General features: G+C 40.2%; 1 long non-coding RNA gene across 1 annotated transcript; it reads left to right on the forward strand.

Moving 5' to 3' along the window:
- Positions 1-727: 727 nt before the first annotated feature.
- LOC123384716 lies at positions 728-10,136 on the forward strand. Its single transcript, XR_006596172.1, has 2 exons — positions 728-1,032; positions 9,012-10,136. It is a non-coding gene; the product is annotated as an uncharacterized LOC123384716 (long non-coding RNA).
- The last annotated feature ends 16,796 nt before the right edge of the window (positions 10,137-26,932 follow it).

The raw sequence follows: 26,932 nt of genomic DNA on the forward strand, positions 1-26,932 counted from the left end.
TTCTCCATCACCTCTTTCATTCCCTCCTTGCCTTGCACATGGTGATTCAGACGTACACTCGTATTTTTGGTTCCCATCTCTCTATGCCTTGGTTCAAGAATGCCCCTCATCAGCGACCACATAGTGAAAAGTTCTCGCCTCTCATGACTGAGCAAGCATCGTTCTTTTATGAAGGTTTTCCTTCTCACCCCACGGCCTCATGCAGGACTACCCCATTCTTTGTGTCTTGGGGACCTTTCATAGTTGTCTCGGACCAGAAGTGTTTCACTTTGTTTGCATGCCCATGTTTCCCGTTATACTGTGCAGATGTTCATGACAGGAGCAATGACCCACCCATCCGTATATTCCCATCACCCTTCATAAAGTTAGACAGACACACAGTGAGCACGCGCTGAGTTAAAAGAGGAGTAAGTGAATAAATAAATCAGTGGATGAGTGGATGGATCTACTAAACAGAAGTAGAAACCCTCATTCTATGTTCCTCAAAGGGTTTATGGGTCGATGACATGAGATGATGGGTAAGCGGGTTCAAAAATGCCTGGTAATCAGGTTCCTGGGTGGCTCAGTCGGTTGAATGTCCAACTTCAGCTCAGGTCATGACCTCACAGTCTGAGTTCGAGCCCCGCATCAGGCTCTGTGCTGACAGCTCAGCGCCTGGAGCCTGCTTCAGATTCTGCGTCTCCCTCTCTCTCTGCCCCTCCCCTGCTCATTCTTTGCCTCTCTCTGTCTTAAAAATAAATAAAAACATTGAAAAAAAATTTAAAAAATGCCTGGTAAACACCACTACGGAGTAAGTAATTGTATGCCTGGTTTGCAACGAACTGCATCATATCGCCATTGTTACCCTAGGGTCTTCACTTTACTGTATTCTTTTGGGGAGTCTCCCCAAAGGGCTCACAGAAGACTCTTCAACTCTCCTCGTTCACGTCTGCAAGGCTGGAGCAGAAACATGATGGGATTGGGAGGCAGGACATCTGAAATCTCGCGGGACCCTCAGCAATTTACTTCCATTTCCTCTGCCTCAGTGAGAAGGTGAGTCTTAGCACTGATCGGAATATCATATATGCCGTTCATTTGATCATTTCACACATGGAGAAATGGGAGCTTGCGGGGGTTAAATAAACTTAAGGTAGAGCCAGGACTGGAACACATCGCCTCGACGTTGGGTCCGTGCTCTTAACTGTGTGCCACACTGCCTGTCACAGGATGAATGTTTGTTATAAAAGAAATGCTAAGAGAAACAATGAGACAATAATCTAATTTTTTTCACTAAAAGGGAAAGGATGCAGAAAACCAGCATTTTCAGCCAGGTTATTTTCTTGAAAATGTAACGATCGTGTTCCTTTAGGTCCTGACCTTACCCTGGGTTTTTACACAATGCAGCAGAAGCAAGGTGCAGTTGGGCCGCACCTGTCCACAGCTGACTGCTGGGACAGGGTCCAGCGTAAACAGGTAGGCAAAAGAGGGAAGAGGATGTGAGATGGAACACAGCAGGTACGTGCTGCACTCCTTTTTAACGTATTAAAAATGGAGGCTTCTGGACTCCAGAGGAAGGTCCCATCTGCCTGTGCTGCCGTGCGCTGCCCCACAGTAGCGTAGGTGGAAGAGGTAATAGGGAAGCTTGACCTCCAGTGATGCCAGCAGATTGTGTCTACTTACGTACGACGCCCAGGCTTCTTAGATAATATATGAGGCACACCGAGGACTTCCGGCAAAGCTGTTTCAGGAGGACTGAATTAGCTAGGAACCGACCTCCGTCCAGTGCATGCTTTCTCCTTTCTGGTGCCTGGAATGCAGACATACCAGATGGAGGTGCAGTGGTCATTCTGCGACCATGAAGCACCGTTGAGAAGGGAGGTCACTTTCTAAGGATGGTGGAGAAGAAAGATAGAAGTTGCTTAGGTCTTTAATGCTATCTTTGATGGGCCATCAACACCCGCCTGGTCTGTTGCCAGACTTGCTTTACCTGAGCAGAAAAAAACAAAAAAAAACAAAAAAAAAAACCACTTTGACTTCCAATACTCTTACATGCAGCCAGACTAAAACTTCAGTGATACAGCTCTGTTCTCAGGGTTTGATACATTCACATCCCCGCAAACAGTGGTGGCTGACTTACTCTTTACTGGAGTTTGTTGAACACAAAACAAAACAAAGCAAAACCAAAAAAAAAAAAAAAAAAAAAAAGCTCAGTCATTTTCACTTCAGTCAGAAGCAAGGCATTACCAAAAACTACATTATGTGCAGAGTCATAAAAGGGATATGACTCGTATGAAGAGACAAAAATCTGCTCTGGCCAAGATACTTCCAGAGCCTCCCACCATGGGATCCTTTTTGTCACAGATGTCCAGTTATCCTGACTCTGGTGTATGGTTTGTGAACAGGACTAGGTGGGAAATCAAAACTAGCTTTAAGGGGGGGAAAGTGGCAGTGACCACATTTTCCTGACCCCGGAGAAGAATCTGGTTTATTTGCTTGGTTCAGTTTCTACAGGACTGTAAATAACTGAAAAGCTCAAGACGACCTTGGATACAGCTCCTTTAATGTCAAGCAAATAAGAAAAGGGTGGAGGTGTTATTCTGTGCCTGGAGTGAAATGGCAAGAGGTTTTGGGGTGCCTGTCGGCTGTGCAAAACGATTTGCTATCACAAGAGGACAAGGAGTCATTAAAACTGGCCTTATCTTCCAAGAATTGGAGGGATCAAGAGAGGATCAATAATCTGAGGCTCAGATTATATATGGTTGTGAAACCTTGGGAGACATAATTTTTAAAATGGCAAATCGCAAGCTGACTCGTGTGTTTGCATGAAGGTGCTGACATTTGAAAAAAGCTTCCTGGAACACTGCCAACATAAAGTGGATTAGTATAGAGAGTTAATTGGGCAAGTTGGAAATGTCTCTTAGTGAAAACATTTTTTAGCTACAATATAAAACCACTGATCTTTTTTTATCAACTGAAATAAAGCAAAATTTAAAAAAAAAGCTAATATTTATTACATGCTGATTTTCTGCCCAGCCTTGGCACGGTTTATGTTTATTATTTCATTATTTAAACTTCTCTCTTATGTGAGATAAGCGCTCTAATAATTCCCATTTTACGTGGTAGGGGGGTGAGGAGAGGTCTGGCTAGTTTCCCCAAAAGTCACACAGCTGGATTCTGGAAAGGCTGGTTTTGCACTTGGATGCTAGGGAGTTTGATGAACAGCCTGTGTAGCCTCTGCTGTGAGCACAAGCACAAGGAGAGTGTTTCCACCCTTACAGACTATGCGTTCTTAGGTCCCTGGTGAGGTGTGGCACCTGCACGGTAACTAAAAGGTGGGTGTTGCTTGCTTCTAACACCTTGAGCCCTCTCTGTTCTCACAAAACACAAGTTGTGTCCTACTTGCTACTGATAGACTTCTTTCTGTCCTAATTTCTCCTTTACCTTCCTTCCTCCCTCCTTCCTTCCTTCCCTCATTTCCTCCTTTCTTCTATACTTATTGAGCACACACACACACACACACACATAGTCAAATATAGTCAATTCTCAATATTCACAGTAGCTATGTTCTATACTCACCATGAACCCTGAATTAGCCAGTACTGAGCCATTGCTCTGTGGGGAAATACAGATTTAGTTTCCTGCAAGCCTCTGGTCATAACATTTTCGCCAACCGACCAATACATAATCTTGTTTTATGTACATTTTCATTTAAAGACATCTTTTTTTAATATACATTGTTGATACATTAATGTTGAACTCACAGCCAACAGCGCTTTAGCTTCCACCTGAACGAAGCTGATCTAATACATGCATTTTCTCTGTAAAGCACGTCACAGCCTTCTTGCGCTTAGAAACTTTCGGCCACATTTTAGCAGTATATTTGGAGGCCGCTTAAACAGTAAAATTCATCATCACACGTGCAAAATGGGGAAACATGCAGCATGAGTTACAGGTGAAAATGACACTTGCTTACAGTGTGAGAGCTGGAACAGTCCAAGAACTACAATATAGAAAGAAGGCAACGGGTCACCTTGTTTGACTTCAGGGGGAACCATGTGTGTCACGTGCTCAATTTTTTTTTTTTTTTTTTTTTGCTGCTTTGCGCATGTCCATTACGGACCATGAAAGGGGCGTGGCTATTGATTTAATTTCAGTGAATAGGCAAACTTGCAAATACAGAATCCACAAATAATGAGAATCAACAGGGCTCTGTTCCAAGGGAATCCGGTATGTAGTAAGCAAGTAACAGAAACTGTCCCTTCTCCTCACCGACGATACAATATCTAGAAGAGGGAAGTGGTTACAATGAACAGGCACATAAACATAAAGAAAAATTCTTATTAGTACCATATTGTATTGCATTCCTTAATAGATTGATCGGTTGATTTATTCATCTAATTATTAATTTATGTCAAAGGACATTGCTGCATGCTTACTGTATATCAAGCACTATGTTAAACGGTCCAATGTATTGTCTGATCTCGCTACCCCCTAAAAATGTCAACCTCTTGAGGACAAGGAGAGCTTCTTACACATTTTTAATGTGTAATAGATACAGATCTCATGAGTAGCTAATTGTTTAATGGATTTGAGAGCAGGAGTCCACCAGGTTCTGCTATTTTCTTGGTAAAAAAAAGGAAGTTTGACTAGACAGTCCCCGTAGACCCATTGAAGTCTGCATCTGTATGAATCACTCAATAAATATTTGCTGGATTGATTTATGGGAAATCCTCTCGTGGTGGTTTCAGATTAGAAATACGCCATCAAACTCTGATACCTCAAGTAGAAAGGGCATGTATGAGCAGAGACAGAGTCAAATATTTGGCTCTGAAGACCAAACCTCTAAGTTTGGCTGCTGTGGGGCACCATGACTGCAAGTAAATAATAAAAGATGCTATGTAAGCAGGGCAGGCGGTTCTCACAGCGAACATGAAAGCCCAGGAGCCACATTCTAGCACATTATGGGTAGTTTATGGAGCACATCAGTTCATAACGTGAGACAAATTGGCACTGGGGACTCCAATGGCTGCAGTCCAGGTGGACCACCAAGGAAGAAACGTGAAGGGAATGCCAGCAAGAGAAGGTCTTAGCGTCCTTCCTCAGTGCTCCTTTAACAAAAGGTTTACACCCTCATCACTACAGAGTTTATGGCTCTTGAAATAAGACATGTAGACATTTGTTCATTCAATCTCTTATTCATTCATCGTTTCACAAACAAGGATTTGAGCCCTCAAAAAATGCCAGGCAATGTGGCAGGCATGGGAGTTACAGGGGTGAGGGAAATTCTCTATGTCTCTGCACACATGGAGTTTAAAGTCTAGTTGGAAAGATCCACACGGAGAGAGAGCATGGTGTTACAGGAGCACATTCTGGGGGAATTAACCTTCTCCTGTGGAGCTTCCTTCTTGATGGGTGAGAGTCAAAACTGGCATGATAAGCAGATGGTATAAGGGTGGGGAGGACTGGTTGGGGGAAAAAAAAAAAAAACCCTAGTCACAGAAGGCATCTCCATGAAGAGAGCTCTTGACCCTGTAGAGAATTAAGAAGCAAGACTGGAGGCCAGAGAAATAGTAGGATTTTGTGATGGTACTGGGGGAAAGAGGTGGAGTCCAAGGCCTCCAAAGTCTCCTAAGCAATGACAATGGAAAATACACATCTTACATTCACATACAGTAGGAAGCAGGGTGGTGGTGGGGGGGGATGGGGTGGGAGGGCACATGATCAGATTTACATCCTAAAGTGAGCTCTGCTATTACTGGGTGAATATAGATTGTGGCCAGGTCAAGTCAACGTATCAGTGGGAAAACCAGGCAAGGGCTATCATCATAATCTGGGCAAAGTGTGTCTCTGCCTGACACTCAGAGGGCTGTTGAAAAGCTGGAGACATGCACTTGGATTCTTTTCAGGAGGTCAAGTTGATAGGACTTGACAATGATTAGCTATAGGAGCGAAAAAGAGGGAAAAAAGACAAAACTGCCCCTCAAGAGTCTATGTAGAGCAATTGGGTGATTTTTTTTCAGGAGGGATTATTCCTTACTGAGCTATGGTTCATGGGATAGAAAAGTCCTTTAGACGGGACATCAGTGGTTGAGTTTTGAAATAATGGCTCCATTGGGATGGTGAGAAATCCATACAGAAATGCCACTAGAAACTGTTGGTGGGAGAGTTTTGGAGCTCAGGCAAGAGGTGTGGATTGAAGATGGAGATTAGGGTCAAAAGGAAGCCTTTGGAAAGCCTGTGATCCTCCAGAGAAGGGGGGTGAAAATCCAAGGAAAGAAGACAAATACAGAAGACTCTCCATTTTCAAGGGTTAGACAGGGAAAGACACGGTAAGAAACTGTGGAGAACTTTCCAGGGAGTGTGCTGGAAAACCAGGATCATATCATCTGCTTGCATGGAGACCTGTGACCACAAGAAATATATCTAAGTCTACGTTTTTTGGGACAATGTCATGCAACAGTTTTACCTGCCACATAACCCAGAATTTCTAAATTAAAACTCTCAGCTTTGGCAACTAGAAGTGCGATACTTCTAAGTAAAACCGGCTTATTTCTATATTATGAAGAATGGGCATATTATAAATGTTCAGGAGCTGCCTTTTTATGGGGATGTGAGGAAGCTCTGAGATATAATTTCAGTTAGCATTTAATTTTTAGGAAGAACTTAAAGAGCTTTGGGAAGGTATTTCTGTCATGGCTGTCTATTGCTTCATTTTTCCATTTAACTGTTTTTTTTTCTTACTTTCATTTATTTTACACTATTTTTTCTTCTACCAAATACTTTATATTTTTGTAACCCACTTAATACCATTTTTGAGGTGAGGTAGGATATATATTCATTATATGAAAATATTATCATATAATAACAATGTTTTTGACTATCACTGGGTTTATTACTATATTCAGTTGAGAGAAAAAACAAATAAAAGAAACCCATAAAACTGTATTTCATGGAAAAATTTCCTTTGAAATTATGTAGGTTGTCTCATAGAACCCTTTATCATTCTGTCATCATTGTAAAATGGAATCACATGACTAATAAATAACTCATTCTGGGTAGAAACTTGTAATATAATTTTACGATAGGTGCCTATTTATATCAGTATTTATTATTTGCTGCGAAAATGTCATTTGAGCTAGACAAGACTCTAATACAATTGCTATGTGCAAATGGAATATAGTGATTGAAAATTCAAAAGCAAAAAAATATATAGGTAGCAGAGGGTTGCTTTGAGGGACACTATTCTGTTCCTTGCAAACTATCTGAGGCGAAAGAGTCAAGGGAATTGAAGATGATGTCACAAGGACCACTGGCATAGAGATCTACAGCTAAAGCCCCCACATTTGAACAGGAATCCCTGTACCTTCTTTTTGCCTTATGGTAAAGGGGTAGGAGAGAGGAAGAGAGTAGGCGGGGGAGCACAGCAGTGATTCTAAAACTTTCCTTATTGTAGCTGTTCTTGAAAAACACTCCTATCGCAGCCAATATTCCTCTATCTATTGGGAAGCACTACCCCAGGTTTAATGACAGCAAGGGGTAATTGTTTTGAGAGCTATAGTGAGGGCATAGTAGGTCTGAAAGATTTCTTGAATCATTCTATATGAAGTTATGTGCTAAACTGTGAGAAACTTATCAACACAAAGAGGTAAGCCATGTGTATGGTAGCTCTGGATCAGAGCATGTAGTGGTAAGTCGAACATGATGAGGACACCCAACGAACTTCTGTTCAAACTTCAATACCCAGATATAGTGCCCTTTCTCTGCAAAGACTTTCCTAACGTTCCCCAGCTCCATAATAATTTGTTCATCCCAGAAGCTAACACATGTGGGAGTTGAAGTGTTGACTAAAGGGTCATTTGTCCTTGGGCTTAAATTTAAACTTGTGACATGATCTCCAAATGAATTACTTTGAATTTAAAAATTTTTTTTCAACGTTTATTTATTTTTGGGACAGAGAGAGACAGAGCATGAACGGGGGGGAGGGGCAGAGAGAGAGGGAGACACAGAATCGGAAACAGGCTCCAGGCTCTGAGCCATCAGCCCAGAGCCTGACGCGGGGCTCGAACTCACGGACCGCGAGATCGTGACCTGGCTGAAGTCGGACACTTAACCGACTGCGCCACCCAGGCGCCCCATCCAAATGAATTACTTTGTATTGTCACAGAAATACACCAACAAGATTGAAAAGATACACTAATCACACATTTAGATTTTCACCATATTTCAATTCTAGTCCAAATTGTTTATTATTACCTTTATATTTTGTATTCTTAATATATCCTGAATTTATTTTGTAAATAGTACAATTATGTGACTTTACTTTTTTTTGTGATTTTGATTTAGCTTCTCCAATTTTTAATGTACTGAGAACCCAAAGACTCACACAGATGTGAACTTGGGCTCCTGTAGATTTTTGAGAGATCCTGATTAATTTATCTTTTATACATTTTATTATCATATTTAATGATGCCGATTCTTAAACACCCCTTCAATACCCTCTGAACTTCAACATAGCAGGGTCTGTGACTTACACAGTTAGTCTCCAACTTATGATGGTTTGATTTATGATTTTTCAACTTTATGATGGTGTGAAACCATTCATTAGAAAGTATACTTGAAATTTTATATTCCGATCTTTTCCAAAAATAATAATATACGGTATGATCCTCTCTCATGATTTCGGGCAACTTCAGAGAGCTGCAGCCCCCAATCAGCCGGCCATGTGATCATAAGGATAAGCAACTGATATGGTTACAGCCATTCTGTTTATCACTTACGGCACAGTGTTCAATAAATTGCATGAGATATGCAACACTTTATTACAAAATAGGCTTTGTGGTAGATAATTTTGCCCAACTGTTGGCTAATGTAAGAGTTCTGAGCACTTTTAATGTAGCCTAGGCTAAACGATGATCTTTGGTAGGTTGGGTGTATTTAACGCATTTTCAACTAAGCATATTGTCAACTGTTGATGGGTTTATCAGGATGTAACCTCACCATAACTCAGTGAAAATCTGTATTCATCTTGGCAGGAAAACTACTTGTCAAAGTGAACCGAAGTAACAGTGGTGGTTCAACTATGATGTGCGTAAGAAACACCTTGGAAAACTGTCAAGATCCATCATCCTGAGCCTTATATCCAGAAACTTGGATTTACCAGGATTTTTCTGGGATGGAAGGATTGCAATTTTAGTAAGGTCTCTAGGTTCCACTAACGTGGTGATCTATGGGCTGCACTTTCTTAATTTAGACCTGGGCGTTAGATATACGCGACCCTTTATGCCAACGCTGATCAGTGGGTCATGGTGCTCTCCAGGGAAGCTCTAAGAAGGGCTGCACCCAGGTTTCAGTGGAAAAGAATTCTAAGCAAGGGAAACCGACGGGGGTCAGAATGAATATTTGCTGTGTATTGTCAGCCTTTGTTGAAACCAAGAGGCAAGAAGAGAACACTTATTCCAAGTCTTCTGCAAATCGGAACCTGTACTAGATATTCACCTACAAAGTCATTTGTTATCTCATCCCAGTCCAGTGAATCAGGCAAGAACAGAGAAGGCAGTTTGGCTGAGATCTCACAGGCAGGCAGTGGTGTTGGGATTTAACTGCTCCTAGTGATTACTCCATGCCTTTTCTACTTCATAGAAAAATTGGGAAGCTTTGCACTGACAAACTGATAACAAATTATTTTTGGACTAAGAACTCTGATATGCAAAATCAGGTTGACTAGGTACAATACTAGGCATTTTATAGCTTTCTTAATGAATTTGTCAAGGACTTGCCCTGTTATTATTCTGGTTGACTGATGAACTACCTGCCTGGGGCTGGATGTCTGAATTGATAGATGGTTTTGCCTGCAGCCTGTGCACTGTTAGGGCTCAAAGCACTTTTATGTTATTCTAAAAGTCAGTTTCAATGTAAAAAAAAATTAACATCTTTTCAAATATCCTATGTCAACCTGTGTAATATAACTTTGAAAAATTAGACATTGAATTTGGTTATTTTGTGTTTTAATTCCTATAACAAAAGTATTTCAAAATATTTTTTAGAAAGTAAAGGTGACCTTTACGAGTATCTATGTGAACCCTATGAGCATGCTTAACATCATTTACTTGTGTTGTCTATTTGTTAGGCAAAGAAAATGAACAAAATATATTGAAAAATCAGTCTTATGTTCGTTGGATCTACCTAACGGCTCAGGTAAAACTTGAAATAATGCAATAACAATGACAAATGCACATATGGATTCACACAAATAAACAAAATAATCAGACCAGGTTCTAAATATGGCACGGGATAGATTTCAATCAAGGGATAGATTTCAATCAAGGGATAGATTTCAATCATTCTCTGGAAGTCAGATGATAGACTTGCAGAAATATATTCATTCAACTGAATTACTTCATGCTAAGAATTATGCCAGGCATTGTGACTAATCAGTTATGTAAAGCATGATTTTCTGCCTTCACCGAGAGCCTTACCTCGTATAGAAAATAAGTAAACTTATGGGTCACACTCTGTACTGGGGAACACAGAGGCTGAGATGTGGAGAATCTAGAGCAGATTTGGGGGTGTGGGAAGTCCCCAGTAGAGGTGATGCTTGGGTTGACAAAACAGGGAGAAAAGAAAGAACATTTGAAATAAACTGCCAACATGTGAGAAAATGCAGAGGCATGAGAAGGAGGTCACATTGGCAAGGTCAAGAATGGAGGTGGTAAGGGTTGGAAAGTAAGGTTTAGGGATCAGTTAGGGACTCCCTGGATCACATAGCTGGGTGAGCACTGACTTCAAGTCTCTGGTCCTCTGTTTCTATGCATTTATAATTACATGGAGATTGAATGAAATGGCCTGATTCTCTATTCACTCATCCAACAAATAGATATTGGAAATTTATGTACTAAGCACAGTTCTAAACACTTGGGATCTATCAGTGATTATGATAAGATTTATCAAGTCCTTTTTTTCAATGAGCTGATATTCTGGTGGGGACTTTACATATTAAATACACATAATATAAATCATATAGTATGCAAAAAAAGTAGTAGGTGCATCATATAAAAGAAAAATAGAGCAAGAGGGAGAATGGTGCAGATCCTAATTTGAAAATGGTGGCCATGAAAAATAAGATGAACCAACCCAGCCTGATTTTAAGACTTACACGGCTACCGTAATCAGGTCAATGTGGTATTGACACAAAGACAGAAAATACATAGTGGAATGGAGTCCAGAAATGAACCCACACATAAATGGACAACTGGTTCTTGACATAGATGCAAAAGCAACTGAATGGAGAAAAGATTGTCTTTTCGACAGTGATGAAACATTTCATTATCTGTGTGCAAGAAAATGAAACCCATACTTGTACCATATTAAGGAAAATAAACTTCAAAATGTATAATATGCTTAAATCTAAAATTTAAACCTAAAAAAAACCCATTATATAACGAGAGGAAACTATTGTAACTTCGGAGCTACTAACCATTTCTTAGATATGATAACAAAATCATAATCTACAAAAGAAAAAAAAAATTGATATATTAGATTTTATTATTTTTTTTAAACATATATTTCAAAAGACACTGCAAAAAGAAAGAAAAGCCAAGCTATAGACCGGGAGAAAATTTTGCAAATTAAGTACCTAGTGACCAGAACATATAAATAACTCTTAAAACTGAAAAATAAGAAATCAAATAATCCAACTATTTCATCAACGAAGACATGTGGCTACCGTATAAGCAAAAATACTCAGCGTCATTAGTCGTTAGGGAAATGTACGTTGAACCCACAATAACAGTATACACATATTAGAAGGGCTACAATTAAAATGACTAAGGAGACCAAATGCTGTCAAAGATGTAGAGAAGTTGGAACTCATACGCTTCTGGGAATGTTGAAATGTAAAATGGTAAACCACTTCGGAGAACAGTATAGCAGTTTCTTAAAAAGGTAAACATCCGTATACAATATGATTCTGCGATTCCACTCACAGGTATTTGCCTAAAAGGAGAGTAAGCCTATGTCCACAAGATGACTCACACACAAATGATTATAGCAGTGTTTTTTTTTTTTCTGTTCTTGTTTTTGTAATACCCAAATTTTGGAAAGAACTCATATGTCTATCAACAGGTTCATGGATAAACAAGGTATGATATATTAACACAGTGGAATACTACACAGCAATATAAAGAAATTGATACACAATAACATGGACGAATCCCAAAATAATTAAGCTTGGTAAAAGCAGTTAGACAAAAAAAGTAAATAATGTATGTTTCATTTATAGAAAATTCCAGAAAATGCAAATTAATTTATTGTTAAAGCAAAGTAGTGCTTGCCTGTGAGTGGAAAGGAAGATCAGGGGGGAGTGGAGGAGCTAAAAGACGAGATTAGAAAGGACCGTGGGCAAACACTGGAGGTGGTAGATATACTCTCTATTCTGTTTCTGGTGGTGATTTACCAGTTCTATTTGTATGACACGACATCTAATTGTACACTTAAATACATGCAGTTTATTCCATGCCAATTAGAACTTTATGAAAATGTCAGGAAAAAAAAACTGGTCATATGAGATTTCATTGAGAAGATGCCATTTGAGCAAATTCTTGGTGGAATGAAAGAATTCATTACTTGAATATTGGAGGGAAGAGCATTCCAGGCAAAGAGAATAGTAAAAGCAAAACACTAGGTTGGGTACTTGAAGACTGGAAAAGAATCTAAGCAGAGTGAGCAAGGATAGAGAATAGGATGTGAGATCAAGAAAGTCATGGGACTTAGACAATCTTTTAGAGAACTTGGGGGGTTGTTCTCATGATGATGGTTCTTTTTCTGAATAAAATGAGGATTCATTGCACATTGTGAGTAGATTTCTTTCTCCCTTTCTTTCTTTTCTTCTTTCTTTCTTTTCCTCTTTCTTTCTTTCTTTCTTTCTCTCTCTCTCTTTCTTTCTTTCTCTTTCTTTCTTTCTCTTTCTTTTTCTTTATCTTTTTTCTTTTTCTTTCTTCTTTCTTTTTTCTTTTCTTCTTTCTTTTTCTTTCTTACTTCTTTGTTTGTTTGTTCCTTTTTTCTTTCTTTCCTTTCTTTATTTCTTTCTATCTTCTTTCTTTCCTTCTTTATTTCTATCTTTCTTTCTTTTTTCTTTTCTTCTTTCTTTCTTTCCTTTTTCTTTCTTTCTTTTTTCTTTCTTTCTTTCTTTCTTTCTTTCTTTCTCTCTTTCTTTTACTTTCTTCTTTCTTCTTTCTTCTTTCTTTCTTTCTTTCTTTCTTTCTTTCTTTCTTTCTTTCTCTCGAAATCTTACATTATACAAGGACAGATCTAGCTGCTGTTCTGAAAATAGAGTGTACAGGGGCAAGAATTGAAGCTCAGGGACCAGTAAGAAGATACATTTAATAATTTAGAAGAGTGATGATAATGTCTAACACTTGAGGGTAATAATAAATATAGGAGGATGTGGCTGGCAAGATTAAATATATTTTTTGATAGACATTATAGATTTCCTGATAGAAATTTGGTTGAAAGATAAAAGAGAAAGAATGGTGGAGAATGACTCCACGGTTGTGTGTTTTTCTGTTTTGTTTTGTTTTGTTTTGTTTCTGTTTTTGTTTGTTGTTTTACCTGAGCAACTGAAAATAAGGTGTTGCTATCAATTGAGATGTGGAAAGCTATAGGCAGAACAAGTTTGGGAACGGAGTACAGCAGAAAACCCAATCAAGGCTCTGCCTTCATGGGATTTACATTTTTGGGTTGGAAATCAGGTGATAATCATAAATGTGTGCCTATTTCTAGACCCTGGGTTGATGAAAGGAAGAGTGTGAAAGAAGTTGTTTCTGGCATTATTTTCCGTATAATGCAACGTTCTGGAGGACTCTTGGAAGATGATGGACTGAATGCATTTTCACCTTCTCCACTTGTCAACCTGCCCATATGCCTGTCCTGAGTCAGGTCGTCTAGGGGCAACTAAGAATGAGTAATTCTTTGGTTTGCTGACAACATGATGGGGAGAACTGGAGCAAAACATTTTACACTTAGAGCAGATAAAGCCCAAGGAGCAGTGGAAAACCTGAGAGCAAGAACCTGGGAAGAGCCTGCTCCACAGAGATCCAAGAAATGTTATGAACAAAATAAACATCTGCCTCATGTTAGTGTACTTTGTCTTTCGTGAGGTGGAGAAGAGGCTCATTTAGGTGGGCTGAGAACTGTTGCTCCTGAGGCTGGGGGTGTTCAAGAATACCAGGGAGCAGGGAGACTTCCTTTTGGGGTCCTAATAGGAGATTTTTTGCAGACTTGTGCTATCCAATCCAGCCATGGGGATGTTTCATTACTACTGCTCAGAATAAATAGCAAACCCCAATAAACTCTACAAAGGAAAGTTCCACCTTTAGGGGAGTCCACCTGCCAGAGAGAGGAACCTTTGCTCCAGCAGTTCAGGAACAGAGGGAAATAGAATTTCTGCAGACAGTCAGGAACTTGAACAAACCAATAAGAGCATTTCACGATTTTTGTATGGTGAAAGGACTGGTTTTGCACAAAAATCATGAATAGGCAAAGAGAAGGAAAGGACAATTGGCATCAAAATCTGAATATGGGACCTAGATAATCAAGTGAAAGAACTCTCTGTAAGAACACAGAAAAATCCCAAAGATATGGAAGTCGTGAAGGAAATTATAAGAGATACGAAGGACTTAAGATGCAAAGAGCAGGATTCCTCGATGACATCAAATAAACGTACGGAGACCATGGAATAATCACATGCATTGTTTGAGAAAATTTTCTTGAGCTGGAAACATAACTGAGTCTTCAGAATGAAAGACATATTTAATGAAAAAAGATGCCATACCTAGATATGGTCTAGTAAAACTCATACATTTTAAGAATAAAGATAAGAATGAATATACATCTCCAGGCATAAAATTTAGCTACAAAGGAGAACAAGACCGTTTGATACATGGATAACTTAAGTGAAAGAGTGACAAACAGAAGATGGGAGGATATTGATAAAAGAAGAGCTAATACCTGTTAATCATATATCCATACCTCACTGGTAGAGGAAAGGTATTTGTCTCTATGAAAAGAGTCAGAGATTGCTACCTATTCAAACCATTGAATAAATTACCCAAGGAAGGACTTTGACCAAGCAACAGAGTTGGAACAGAGCTCTCAAGGCTGTAGTCAATGAAAAGGAGGGAACAAGGCTAAGCAAGAACGTCTGCAAGAAATTGCTTTCTCAGGCAAGAAGTCTGAATACTTACCAAGTATTGCACACGTCATTGTTTTGACACACACTGAATTCAGTAGGTGCAGAGTTTATACCAAGTTTCTTCATTGTGCCTTTGGTAGCCTTGACCGATGTTGGTTTCCTTTCTTTATGCTTAATAAACAACTTCTTTATCTAATTTAGAATACACATGGTATACACGATATATTAGGCATAGTTCTCAGCCCTTTAAAATCATTAGCCTACTTCTTCCTTACAACACTTCTCAGTTACACATGTTATTATTATCTCAAAGTGACAGATGAAGTGACTGAAGTGCAGAGAGAAATTGTAACACCGATCAAAGTTGTAGCTCTAAGTAAATGGCAGAGCCAGAATTCCAGCCCAAACTGTCTGGCTCTGAAGTTCACGCTCATAACCACGCCAATGAAAGTCAGCACGAAGGGATCAAGGAATTTTTAAGGAGGGCTGAAAAATCATGTTAGAAGTCCTCTTGGTTAAAAGTGGGGCCAATTATCATTTTATAAATCTCCATATTGTACATAAGGAGGCTGAGGGTCAAAGACGTTTGGCAACTTTCCAAATGTACTGAGCCGGAGCTGGTGGGGGAGAAACTCGTGCCAGCGTTGTTTGACTCAAGATTCAAGCACGTAACTACGTTTCATTCATCTTCACTGTGAGATGGCCAGAACTATGCCAGTTAAAGACAGAAAATGTATATTCTGAGTCTGTTGGAAAGTAATACAAAGGAGTCAGGCAGACATTTGCCAAAATATCAATTAGAGACATTTTTTAAAAATGTTTACTTATTTTTGAGAGAGAGACAGAGACAGAGCATGAGCCGGGGAGGGACAGAGAGAGAGGGGAACACAGAATCTGAAGCAGGTGCCAGGCTCTGAGCTGGCAGCACAGAGCCCGACATGGGGCTGGAACTCACAAACCGTGAGATCATGACCTGAGCCAAAAGTGGGACGCTTCACCGACTGAGCCACCGTGCACCCCCCAAAATATCACTTCTATAAATAATAAAGCTCCTCTAAGAGAAAATGGCCTCTCGAGAGGGGCAAAGGAGGCTCCAATTCTGAACTCCAGCTTTAGGCAGTTTCATTGCCCACCAGCAGAAGGGCTGATAGGAACTCATGCTTTGAGGATGGATGGTGGACAGAAATCTCCAAAGCAGCGGGTAGGAAGAAAGGAGTGGGCCACATACACCCAGTTTCTTATTCTGAAATCACCAACTAGGTAGTCACCCCCTCCTCTTCGATGTTTAGAGAGAACAAGAGGCTTGTGTTAAATAACCCCTTCCACATGAAGGGAATACCAGAAGAGGGATAGACTTCTTCCAACCCAACACGGGGCGAAGAACAGAGCAAAACAGCCCTCAGTGAAAGTTGGCTTTTGCAGTATTTTAATCATTGTCGTCTGGCAAATTGGATAATCAAGTCTATTACATTACGTCCTAACTTCTTTGTTCTGAAGTTTATTTATTTTTGAGAGACAGACACAGAGAGAGAGACAGAGAGAGGCGGGGAAGAGCAGAGAGAGAGGGAGACACAGAATCTGAAGCAGGTTCCAGGCTCCGAGTTGAAAGTATAGAGTCGGACACAGGGCTGGAGCCACAAACTGCGAGATCGTGACCTGAGCCGAAGTCGGATGTTTAACCGACTACGTCACCCAGGAGCCCCTCCATCCTAACTTCTATAGTGGAGTTTAAATGGTCAATTTAACCGAAACATAAGAAGGAAATGCCAATTTTGGTAATTTGAGTTGTCATGACCTTTCTCCCTGGTTCACTCGGCAAATTACTGTCCATACCTGCAACTCCTGCACAAATATCGTTTCCTCCAAGAGAACCCTGATCACTGTATGCTGTTCACCCTCAGTCCTTCTTGGACCCCATTACACTTCAACTCCCACTGCTCTAAATGACCCCTGAACCAGGTGTGTGCTCTGTAACCTGAATATGCACACAACGCTGCATTCCGAATTCTTCCTTTGATTTTCTGGCTCTGAGACCCCTGATGGCATCGGTAAGAAATAAGAGCTTATTTATGTCTGTCTGTCAGCCATCTTGCAACGTTGCCAGCATATATTAGACCCCTACATTGGACTTTTGATTAGATGATTGAATTGTAAAGATTGTGTTGAATTCAACGAGGTCTTTAGTTCAGTCCCAGAGGAAACACATAATTGTCTGAGTCTCGCAGACTGTAGATGAGAGAATGGTGATAAATTCTAAGGAAACCGAGGAAGCGATTACAAATACCTTCTTCAAAGAGCAGCTGCATTTCTTATTTTAAAGGGGGTGGGGGAAGATCATATCTATGCGATGAAATCTTAGATTTCACACTTCCCCACTGGAGAATTTAGAGGCACCGAATTAAGAGTACCGCGGATACAGACAGAATGATCGATCAATTGGTTGGAATGTCTAATGTGCTGAGTTACCTGCGAAATGTCAAGAAATGAATGACATCTCCCTGAGAGACTTAAACGGTCTGTGGCTCTTTCCCTCCTCTTTTTCCTTCACCCATCTTCACATGAGGGAAAAACTTCTCTCTTTTTCCAGATGGTAGCATAAATTTCCGGGTCAAGTGATATTAAAAATAGATAATAGCCAGGACCCCATGAGTCTCTACAGAAAGACTAAACAGTCACAATGGGAGCTATCACTGTTTTGGTTTTCTTTATGAGCTTTTATGTACTCAGCTGCTTCTCAGGCAGGCTTTTACTGCAGTGGGACCCGCATCATTCCGAATTCCGGTTCCACATCACTTCCCATGCTTTACACTGAGCTCTATGCCACACAAGTCAAGGGGAAAAGCCTTACAGCTGCACTCGGATTCCGAATGTGCTGTCCCCCAAGGAGCTGGCTTCGTTTTCGCTCTGGGAGTCAGACTTCTATACGTCTTGTCTCTCGGTGCCGATGTTTATATGTACTCTGCTGTCTTAAAGAACTTGGACTGATGGAAACAGTGTACAAGTTATTTCAACTCAAGTGAAAAGGTTCAGCTAGTTTTGTTTAAAAAGTATGGTGATTATTATTGGTTCAGGTTAATAATTATTCTTGGCTAGTATGCTCAATGCTTATCTCAGACCGTACTCCTTGCAGGAAGCATTCTCCAAATCCCCCAACTCCTAAGTGATCTCATTGTTTGCACTTTCTAGAGTTCCATCCCTTCATCTGCATTTGCTCCTAAGTCAAGAAGCCTTTGCGCCGTAGAACATTCTGCATCTAATTCTTAGTGTGCTTTGCAGTGGCCAGTCATGAAGAAAAAAGGTACTCAATTTATACTGGCTCAATGTTAAGAAACTGTGATACCTTCAGAATTTTATACTAGACATCTAAAATCATTGAATTCTTAATATCAAATAACTACCTGTTTATTATTTTAATTGAAATTGCCTTAAAAGTTTATTTTAATGGTTTTTATTTATTTTTAACGTTTATTTATTTTTGGGACAGAGAGAGACAGAGCATGAACGGGGGAGGGGCAGAGAGAGAGGGAGAACAGAATCGGAAACAGGCTCCAGGCTCCGAGCCATCAGGCCAGAGCCTGACGCGGGGCTCGAACTCACGGACCGCGAGATCGTGACCTGGCTGAAGTCGGAGTCGGACGCTTAACCGACTGCGCCACCCAGGCGCCCCATGGTTTTTATTTATTTTTGAGACAGAGAGAGACAGAGCATGAGCAGGGGAGGGGGAGAAAGAGAGGGAGACACAGAATCCGAAGCAGGCTCCAGGCCCTGAGCTGTCAGCACAGAGCGCGACTCGGGGCTCGAACTCACGGACTGTGAGATCCTGACCTGATCTGAAGTTGGACGCTTAACCGACTGAGCCACCCAGGCGCCCCACCTTTTCTTTTATTATCAATATTTATTTGTACGGTTTATACTTGGAATGACAACAGAAATTAAAAGAGGGCAACTTAGATCGGAAATAGATTAAAACCCAACAGTAAGCAAAACATAAGTTTCACAAAAGTTAAAACTGAGACCCTAAAGATATCACATAGAATCTTCTTACTTCATAGTTGAGACACATGAGGCTTGAGTTGCTTGAGTTATGCCAGATCAGATCGCAGTGAATCAGTGATGGACTCTAGGCTAAACAGGTTTTAAGAGAAGCATTACCTAATGCGCTCAGACAGGTGTGGATTTTCCTGAAACTTCATTCCAATTGTGGAACCTGAGCAAATTACTCAAAATCCCAAAGATTAACTGTGATGTTGTGATTTATAATCAGAAATATATATTTGGTCTTCATTTTCCTTTCTGGCAGAGAGCTCCTAAATCCCTTGGAATTTCCGACAGAGTGAGAGCAATAAAAGTCTCTATTGTTATGTTAATGAGGTCACTTTAGGAAAGTCCCTAAGGATGGGGGCCGGTTCCCAGGGGAGCCAACCCTGTGATTAGAAGATTGGAACTTTCAGTCTCCCCCTAGCCCCTACAACCAGGAAGGGGGGAGGGGCCGGGGTTGACTTGCTTGCTAATGACCAAGGATTCAATCAATCCTGCCTATGGAATGAAGCCTCCATATAAAACCCCTTAGAGAGCTTCCAGGTTGGGAAACACAAGATGCTTTAGGGAGATTCTGTTGAGAAACTCAACAGATGAACATAGGGGAAGGGAAGCAAAAATACGATAAAAACGGAGAGGGAGGCAAACCATAGGAGACTTTTTTTTAAAATTTTTTTAACGTTTATTTACTTTCGAGACAGAGGGCATGAACAGAGGAGGGGCATACAGAAGAGAGGGAGATACAGAATCTGCAACAGGCTCCAGGCTCTGAGCTGTCGGCACAGAGCCTGGCGTGGGGCTCGAACTCACAGACCCTGAGATCATGACCTGACCCTGAGATCATGACCTGAGCCCAGTCGGACCCTTAACCGACTGAGCCACCCAGGCGCCCCCATAGGAGACTCTTAAATACAGAGAACAAACTGAGCTTTGCTGGAGGGGAAGTGGGTGGAGGGAGGGGTGTGCCCTTTGTAACTCTGCCCTCAGGCTGTTCCTTGGCTATATCTTTTGTGATAAACCAGTGATCTAGCAGGTAACACGTTTCTCTTAGGACTGTGATCTCCTGAAACAAAGTAACTGAACCCAAGGAGGGGGTCCATCTATAGCAGGTCTGTTAGAAGCACAGGTGACAACCTGAGCCCGCAACTGAATCTGAACCGGCAGGGGAGGTGGTGGCGGTCTTGTGGGATCGAGCCCTTAATCTGTGGGACGTGATGCTATCTCTGGGGGGAGGGGGGAGTATCAGAATTGAGGTGAATCGGAGGACACCCAGCTGGTGTCCGATAATTGCCCTGTGGTGTGGGGAAAACCTCCCCCAGCCCCGTGAATCAGAACTGGTGACCAGACCGTCACCGACTCTCAGATTTGTAACTTAAGGCGATATTGCCAACTCTGCAACATTTGTATGAGGAAGAAATGGCACGACGTAGAGGAAAACATGTTTCTCCATAGCAAATGCTCGGTAATTATTAACTGCTATTAAAAGGCTAATACCTCACATAATGAAGTGACCGGCCATCTATATGGTTTCTGGTATTCAATAAACGTTTCCCTCTCTGATCCTTTCTTATGGCTTGATACCTTATGGTTAAACACTAGCATTTTGTCAAGCAAGTATGGCTCTTTGCCTCTTTGCCTGCAGGTGGGTCGATTGTCAACCCTACAGGACGGTTATGATCCTTAGGAGGGACCACCCCGAAATACACATGTAACTTATACTGCTGCTGATTGTATTATGAGTGACACGAGCCCAACCTGGTCAATGGCATCGGTGGGATTTTCCCTCGACTATTAAGAGCAATGACACTCGGAGAATGAGTTGATGGGAGTGGCTTGCACACAGAAGTCATGTAGAGGGTCCGGTGTTGGCAATAGGTCAAGGTAAAGCCTCAGAGAGGGCTTTGGGAGAAGAGAAGCCGTGGAGGCAACAGAGAGAGCCAGTTGCAGAGAAAGCAGAAGAGCGGAGGACTAGAAGGAAAAATGCAAGAGAAATAATGATGCAGCCCCTGGAAAACTGGCAATGGTTTCGGACCCGTGAGCTGGTTCAGTAGAGTCCTCACAGCAGAGCACGCTTCACCTATGCTAGCCTCAGCACATCCTCCTGCTGGCAGTGAAAACCCCATGCCTAGAACCGTGTGTGAGTGGCACAGATAATTTTTCAATGGCTAACGGGGAAGAGACATGACTCATTCCAAATACCAGAAATTTACTGGCAGTGTTCACGGTGATTCAGAAACGTTTACTTCAGTCTCTTTCAAATGTGACATCACGTATCTTTTTTTATAGCGTACAGGGTTTTGGCCCGGGAGACTGCTCTCCTGCCCTCCCCTGCCAGTGCCGGCCCCTTCTTGTTCCTTCTCTGAATCCTTGAACGGCGACCATGTGAGCTGCCATCCAAATGTGTGGTCTGAGCCCGCCTTTGAAGATTGCCATAATGATCTTTGCTGACTTCTGGGCTGTGCTTTTATTTGGAACCCCTGGTTGGCTGTTTGCTTTCCTAAATGTTAGCAGACTCTGAGCTGATGAGTTTTAAGTGCCTGCAGTGATCAACACCGAGTCCTTCTTGAGTAGTGACTTTCAGTTTTGTATTTATATATTGCAAAATGAAAAATGTCAAGAGAGAGAGAGCATCCCGTGTCTCTTCCTTCCTTGTTTCCTTCCTCCCTTCGTTTCTTCTTTCTTCCTTTTCTCCTTTCCGTTCTTTGTGCCTCTGTTCTACCATGTCTCAGTTTTAAACAGAGCTGTGTGATAATCATAAAAATATTTATCTTTTCACCATGGTTTCAATGTTTTGTTCATTATAGAAAAATTTAAAAATAAAGGGACTATAAAGAAAAATACCAGGATTCTAACACACTGGACAATTAAAATGAACTTTTTGGCTTATCTTTTTCTTCTCAGTTTTTTTTTCTCAAATACGCAGATAAATTGATAGATGGATAGATGACAGATAGACAGACAATAGAGAGACACAGAAAAGGAACTGGTATAATATTATATATACATTTTGTTTGCGGTGTTTATTGCTTCACATACCATGAGAATATTTTTCAAAGTTAAATATACCTTGTAAATCATTATCTTTAAAAATTTTTGTAATTAATTAATTTTTAAAACGTGTATTTATTTGTTTATTTTGGGGGAGGAAGGGGTAGAGAGAGAGACAGGAAAAAAGAGAATCCCAAGGAGGCTCTGTGCTCAGTGTGGAGCCTGACACAGGAATTACTTTCACCACTGTGAGATCATGACCCAAGCTGGAAGCAAGAGTTGGACGCCCAACCAACTGGGCCACCGTACGAGCCCTTAAAGCTATATGTTAAGTTTTTATTTTAATTCCAGTTAGTCAACATACATTTGCAGATGTACGGAAATCATTATCTTTAAAGGCTGAACGTTTTCTCGTATAGGTAGACCATAATATATTTAATGAATTCTGTCCTTCAACTAATAAGGTTGTTTGATTCTTTCAAATATATAAAAATGTTATCATGAATAGTTTTCATATCTTTGTAAACAAACATTAAATGCATAATTGATGTTCTGGAAGATAACTTAATATAAGCAGATGTATAAGGTTGGATGATATAAACTTCTTTTTTTTAATTTTTTTAATGTTTATTTATTTTTGAGAGAGAGACAGAGCATGAGCAGGGGAGGGGCAGAGAGAGAGGGAGACACAGAATCCGAAGCAGGCTCCAGGCTCCGAGCTGTCAGCACAGAGCCCGACGCAGGGCTCGAACTCACAAACTGTGAGATCAGGACCTGAGTTGAAGTCGGATGCTCAACCAACTGAGCCACCCAGGTGCCCCAATATAAACTTCTTAAGAAATCTTGATATACATTCTGAGACTGTCTTCCCAGAAAGTTTATTCTAAGCTAAATGTAAAGATACCATTAATCAAATATATCCCTAAAATGTAAGATAATTAAGGGTGATTATTAATTATTAATTTGTTCTGATAAATTATTAATGTGAACAAATGAACATGAAAAAAATATCATGCTTCTGTATAACTCAAATGAAATACACCCCCACAGTATTTGTAAAACAGTAGAGAACCTTCCTAGAGCGAATTTTATTCCTGAAAAAATAGTTCTACCATGTATGAGGTGATTAGTGTTGTGGATTTAATGATCTACATCAAATCAAGAAAAACTAAATTTCAAACAAGTTTGTTCATAAAAGATATGAAACAATAATATTCATGCATTTGGGCGGCAAGAGTGAAGAAGTTCGGCCTTGAACTTGAAGTCACATGGGTAGAGAGATCAGTACTGTTTGAAGGTTGAGAATGTTGCCTTCCAGTTAACAATGGCAGCTTAGGCCTAGGAATTCACTTATAGAAGCTGAGTCTTCAACCTAAATCAGAAAGTACATGGTCACGTTCAACACTCCATGTAAAGTAAGAGTTGTAAAAATAACTGCGTGAATAATCTTTAAACATACTTAGCGTTTTCAGTTCGATAAGAGCAAAGCCTTCTACTTATGGCTGTGCAGCGCACTGTATCCTTTGAACATTTCTCCCCACTTAAAATGAAGCTATATAATATAAAGCTATAGTTTTATATATATCATTATATACATATTTAAAGGTTTAAATCCCTTGCTGAGCTAGTATGAAAGGAAGAAATCTACAAGGGACATAAAATAAGCAAAAGCCAGAACTCTGGAGGTAAGGGACTTGCCTTTCTCCCTGAGGATTTCTACCAGTTTCTACGTGGGTCTGGGGGTCTTTGGTAATGGCTGCACCAGATGTACTGGGTAGAGACAAATGTGGGGACCGTAACAGATCCGTGTGTAAAACTGGGACCCAAAACAACAGTGCGTGCAATATAAGGGTACATGCTAACTAATAGGCCATGTAAAAATGTGAATGAGAAAATCTGCCTTACTCAGGACTACGTAAATGGATGACTACAAGACAGAACAATGTTGGGTGGGGGCAGTGAACTCATGCCACCTACGTATCCAAACCTCAGATGGATAATTTAACTTAAAGCGTGATGAAATGATAATGTTCAGAAGTCCCTGGGAGAAGCAAACACAATCTGTGTCTGGAGACATATAATTTCCATTCAGGGCACAAATCGTACCCTGGATAAAGATCCGAAGAAAACTGGCAACTTCCAAAAAAAGAAAAAGAAATCACAAAACATACAAATAAGCAAGCTGGAGGCACGTGGGTGACTCAGTCGGTTAAGTGTCAACTTCAGCTCAGGTCACAATCTCATGGTTCGTGGGTTCGAGCCCTGCGTCGGGCTCTGTCCTGACAGCTTGGAGCCTGGAGCCTGCTTTGGATTCTGTGTCTCCCTTTCTGTCTGCTCCTCCCCTGCTTGTGCTTTGTTTCTCTCTCTCTCTCTCTCTCTCTCTCTCTCTGTCTCAAAAACGAATAAACATTAAGATAATACATACATAAATACATAAACAAACAAACAAGCTGCCCTGAATGACAGCCAGGGGGTAGGTGTGGGAGGATTCAGACCACAGAATTTCACTTGCAACCACTTTAGATATTTGAATTATTAAAAAGTGATATAAATTAACCATGCGTAATATGTTTAAAGAAATAAAAGAGAAGCTTGGAAATATGAACAAGGCAGAGACTATCTAAATAATAAAGAAACTTTAAAGTTGAATGAAATTCATCTTTAAATCAAAAGGTAGTAATTGAAACTAAAAGCTCAGTGGACGGACTAAGAACAGATTAAATATTTACACACTCGTGCCCATAACAGCATTATTCACAATAGCTACAACGTGGAAGCAACCCAGTGTCCATCAACAGAGGGATAGAGAAACAAAATGTCATAAATACATACAATGGAATATTCTTCAGCTTTTAAAAGGAAGGCAATCGTGGCATGTGCTGTAACACGGTGAACCTGGCAAACACTAGCTAAGTGAAGTAAGCCGGGCACAGGAAGACAGATGCTGCATGATTCCTCCCGTGTGAGGTACCTCGCCTAGCCAAATTCAGAGACAGAAAGTAGGATGATGGCTGAGAGAGGAGTGGGGAGATGTTCTTCAACAGGGCGCGTGTCAGTTTTGCAGGATGGAAACAGTTCTGGAGATTTGGTTGTGCAACAGTGTGAATGCACCTAACGGCATGCTTAAAAGTGGTTGCAACGGTAAGTTTTACGTATATTATACGTACTATACCACAACTGAAAAATGTCTTCAAACAACAGAAAATACAATAACTAAAGAGAGAAATATTAAAGTGAAGTACGGAGTTAAGAAATTGCCTGCAATATAGCTCAGAGAACCAGAGAAAGGGAGAGATTTGAGAATTGTGAAGAGAAGGTGAGAGACACAGAGGACAATATGAGAAGTTTTAACGTGTCCTGATGGGGGTTACAGAAGGACATCATAAAGTGAATAGGAAAGAGGGAACAATCAAAATGGGAGAGGTGAAAATGTTGCAGAATTGTTGGCAAATACCAATCTTCAGATCCCCAAATCACAAACACCAAGCAGGGAAATCTGCATGAAATCCTTCCCTAGAAACATTTAAACAGGATCTTTAAAACAGCCAGGGGCAAAGAGATCAAACACCCAGAAGGGATGACTGGAAAATAGAGAATGGGCTTGTTAACAGCTGTAATTACAGACAGGACACTAGAATAATTTTTGCCTATTCAGAGAAAAATAATGCTTGTCCAGTTTCAAGCGTTTACATATGTAAATGCTCCTTTATGAACGGGAGTGAAATGAACTTGTTACAGACATAAAAATGACCATTCACCAGCCACTGAAGGGAATCCTGAAAGATGGCGGTATTTCAGGCAGGAGGACAATGATCCTGAGTAGACAACCTCAAATACAGAAGGAAATGGAAAGAAAGTATGTCGGTGATTTTGTGGGTGACTTTAAACAATTATTAGCCGTATAAAATAATGATAATGTCTAACTTATGAAAACATACAAACTAGAACCAAAATACTGAGCAAAAATATATACAATTTGGAAATGGTTAGCGGATAAAAAAAAAAGTTTTATTGTTGTTATTGCTACTGTTATTTGGCAGGGAATGAGAATACTGATCAGTTTTAAACTTGTTAAGTCCAGGATCCCTGATCAAATAATTCCTCTAACCACTAAAATAGCATGTGCAGAGTCCATTATTTACAAACAAGTAGAGGGGAGCAATGAAGGGAGAAAAAGAAAAAAAGTGTTAATCAACCCAGAAAAGGAGAATAAAGAATAGTGGTCAGAAAAAACAAACTGAGTTTTTGTTCAAACAAACTGTTTGAAAGAAAGTAACGTAATAAAATAGTCTACATAAACTCAGATAAAATAGTGACCATAAAAAATGTGCAGGGACTCAACTATGTAGTTAAGGGCAAAATTGTCAGCGTGCATTAAAATCAAAATCCAGCTTTAGGTTATTTAGAGGAGACATACAAAATACACGGAAATAAAAGGGTTTGAATTCAAAAGATGGAAAAGTATTTGCCACATAAACACTAAACAAAGAAAGTTGATTTACTCATAGTAGTATCAGGCAAAATATATTTAGAAACAAAGAATAAGACAGTAAGAAGTTTATAAAGTTCAATAACTAGATAAAATATATTTAGGATATGATATATTACATAGGTGGGATATATATATATATATGTATAAAATATATGTACATATACCTTTATCTATCTATTTATCTATCTATCCATCCATCCATCCATCCATCTATCTCTATATAGTCCCTATATATCTATTCCACAATT

This window comes from Felis catus, chromosome B1, assembly GCF_018350175.1.
Source record: "Felis catus isolate Fca126 chromosome B1, F.catus_Fca126_mat1.0, whole genome shotgun sequence".
Lineage (NCBI taxonomy): Eukaryota > Metazoa > Chordata > Mammalia > Carnivora > Felidae > Felis > Felis catus.